Raw genomic sequence first — 3,766 nt, 5'->3', positions numbered from 1 at the left:
AGAGCTTCCCTATCCTCCTGGGAATCAACACTCCTGCTTAACTTGGTGTCATCTGCAAACTTGCAAACCCTATGTCCTTGTCGAGATCATCAATAAAGACATTAAACAGAAATGGTCCTAACACTGAGCCCTGAGGCACACCACTTGTGACCGGCTGCCAGCTGGATTTAAATCCATTGAGCACTACTCTTTGGGACCTTCCAGTCAGCCATATCTTGACCCAGCGGATCGTATGCTCATCCAGGCCATGTGAAGCCAGTTTTTCCACAAGAATGTTATGGGGGACAGTATCGAATGCTTTTCGAAAGTCCAGGTATATAATATCAACAGCCTTTCCCTCGTCCAACAATCTGGTTATCTTGTCATAGAAGGAGACCAGGTTCGTCTGGCAGGACCTGCCTTCTATAAACCCATGCTGACTAGGCTTGATCCCCTGGTTGCCCATTATGTGGGGTTTGATGGCACTCAGGATGACCTGCTCCATGACCTTCCCTGGTATCGAGGTTTTGTAGTGAAATGGAAGAAAAAATCTGGAGGCAAAACCTCATATAACTTTCTTCTGACCCAAAAGAAGAAAAAGAAGTAGGAGGCATAAAAGAACATAGATAAATGGAAATACTTTTTAAAAAAAAATCCTGACCAATTTTTATGGTTTTCTTCACTAGGGAGGTGTTAAAATCCACAGTTCCATTCAAAATATATGTAAATACAATTATTTTATACATTATTGTGGCGGTGTGCTCTCCCTGTTTCCCACGCCCACCCCTCCCCCGGCTCCTGCTCAGGCCTTGGCCATTATGGCCATCACAACATCAGTTGCAATAACTTGCATCTGGACTTCGGGGGATGGCTGGCAACACAGCCAAAACACTGTCTGGAGTGGGGACCTAGATATTTTGTTCCCATGAGAATATGACTATAGGTCAATTATCTTACTGTATAAATAGTGGACAGCCCAAGAGCCCTTTGAGCTCTCCTGTATGGCAGCGGGCTGCACGCCAGGATCTCCCCTTTTGTGAGGACGCTCGCTTAAGGTTCTACTCCTCGAGGTTGAGAGATTCCTTGCCGCAACAGATTCTCGGTAAGTGACTAATAGCATGCTAAACTTTGAAATCTTAGCTAAGTAATATAAAGGGTTGATTGTGCATATATAATCCTTTAGACATAAACCGTTGACCAAGTCTGGGACTAGGATTGGATTCAGCCGCACCTAGGCTCCTCTCTGACAAGGAGTTTAGAAAGCAAGGGGGTCCTTTCTGAACCTCATGACTCAACAGGAGGGTCTCCCCGACAGCTTGTTTGACCCTGTCTATGCAGTAAACAACAGAGTGTACCTTGACATCGAATCTCATAAAACACTATCGCATTTACTACTGGTTTTATCGCACTTACTACTGATTTTGTTAAATCACTTTCTCCTTAATAAATATTTCACTACTTCACTCTAACTAGTGAAGTTGATCACTCCGTCCGCAACACTTATATGAAAGAAATGTCAGTTTATTTTCCGGAACGCAATCACACTGATCCACAGTGGATTAATTTCATAGAGATATTTAGATCACTGAATTTTACTTATGTTTCCAGTGTTCTGTTGACTTCATTGGAAAATTGGATACTGCTGTGGGATTTCTCCAGAGAAAGGTGGAAATCTGGATGCTATCCAGACATCCTCAACTCCCTTGAAAGACAATAAGGAAAAATGAAATATTTTGGAAAAAACTTGAACAGATATATGCTAGAGAAAATTTAGATAGAATTCATCATTTCCTGGGGTTCCTATACTTACATAATTTAGTATAAAGGGATTTTATATTGTTTGATTTCAAACAACTTTGCAGCTGTCAGATGAATTCACCTGAGGAATTCATAAACCTTCCTTCAGATGTGAGTGAACTACACTTTGTTTCCATTTACACTCAGTGGCTATGATTTAGGTTAATTGTGTGATTTTAGTGTGCACTTCATCTAGCTTTGTTTAGCTTTCTACCCTATAATTAAATCTATCTACCCTGGAAGGACCTGCTTTTGTCAACCAGAAAGGGAGTAGACATGACTAGCTCAATTACAGCCATCTACACCTTAAACCTCAAAAATTAGCCTACCCATGGAAGAATGGACTGGTACTTTATGACCTATAGTCCATCCAGGTGCCAGTTCCCAGGGTGCCAAGAAAACAAAGAACATCTGATAAAATGTGAACATTTCCACTTTACATTTCCAGTAAAATGCTCAAGTTACTGGGAATCTAAATTACTGGCTTTCAAGTATTTCACCATTAGGTGTTCCCTAAGACTAGGAAATGGGAAAGGGCATGCATTTTAGACAATCTAAATATGTCCCAGGTTGTCCAGACATTTCTGTAGATTTGCACTGGTGTGGTTTCCCCCACCACCATGATTACTGTCTATTTTTCAGGATTCTGCAGAGTGGAAATGGATCATGAGAACTATAGAGTAGTTACAGAGTTTGTTTTGTTGGGATTGTCCCAAAACCATTAAATCCAGATGATTCTCTTCCTGCTCTTCTATATGATCATTCTGCCAGGCAACATCCTTATCATTCTCACAATTCGGGGGGATTCTCAATTGGGATCACCCATGTATTTTTTCCTGGCCAATTTGGCATTATTGGACATCTGCTACTGTTCAGCCAACCCAAAATGTTGGCTGACTTTTTCTCACACCATAAGACCATCTCCTACAGGGCCTTCATGGCTCAGCTTTTCTTCCTCCACTTCCTGGGAGCAGCTGAAGCTTTCCTGCTCATGGTCATGGCCTATGACCTTTATATAGCCATTTGCAAACCTCTTCATTACAACAGGTTTCTCAACAGGGGGGTATGCCATGTCCTGGTTGGAGCTACACGGGGTGGGGGCTTCATCCATGGCATCAATCTATTTGCTCTCAGCATCCACCTCCCCTTAAGTGGTCCCAACATCCTGGACAACTTCTGTGATGTCCATCCATTGGTCAAGTTGGCCTGTACCAACACTTACATAGCGGAGCTTTTGATGTTCCTCAACAATGGAGTTAATTATCATTATGTGCTTTACACTTCTTCTAATCTCCTACACTGTCCTGTTGCTAAAGCTCCAGACACAGTCCTTCAGGGAAAATAACAAAGTAGCCTCCACCTGTGTTTCCCACATCATTGTGGTTTTAGTCATGTGTGGCCCAGCTGTATATATATGGTTTACCCTTCCAAGCTGTCCTAAAGGAAAAAATTGTTGCTGCTTTCCATACAGTCATCTTCCCCTTGACTAATCCCATGATCTATACCTTTTGTAACAAGGAGATCAAGGGCTCGATGTGGAAGCTGGTCAGCAAATACATACTTTGGATCGGAAAATAAAAAAAAAAAATTTGAAGTAATAAGTGAAAGCTTTTTAATTTTTGTTTTGTTAACACAATTTTCTTAAGAACAACTCAATACTGTACATTATGTAGCAACTTAATATATATTAAGCAAGCTTCAAATAATTTTCTTCTAATTATCAAAAAACCTTAGGGTGACATCTGGTCAACAGGAGAGGTGCCAGATGACTGGAGGGTGGCCAATGTGACGCCCATCTACAAGAAGGGCCGGAAGGAGGATCCCGGAAACTACAGGCCTGTCAGCCTGACCTCGGTACCAGGAAAGATCATGGAGAGGATCATCTTGAGTGAGCTCTCAAGGCAAGTGCAGGGCAGCCAAGGGATCAGGGCCAGCCAGCATGGGTTTATGAAAGGGAGATCCTGCTTAACTAACTTGATCTCTTTCTATG

General features: G+C 42.0%; 1 pseudogene; it reads left to right on the top strand.

The window, feature by feature from the left end:
* The first annotated feature begins 2,435 nt into the window (after positions 1–2,435).
* LOC141477932 (olfactory receptor 4N5-like) lies at positions 2,436–3,354 on the top strand (annotated as a pseudogene).
* Positions 3,355–3,766: the final 412 nt, after the last annotated feature.

Source organism: Numenius arquata, unplaced genomic scaffold (genome assembly GCF_964106895.1).
Source record: "Numenius arquata unplaced genomic scaffold, bNumArq3.hap1.1 HAP1_SCAFFOLD_816, whole genome shotgun sequence".
NCBI lineage: Eukaryota > Metazoa > Chordata > Aves > Charadriiformes > Scolopacidae > Numenius > Numenius arquata.
Note: the sequence above shows the minus strand (reverse complement) of the source record. Positions and strands in the feature narration are given on the sequence as shown.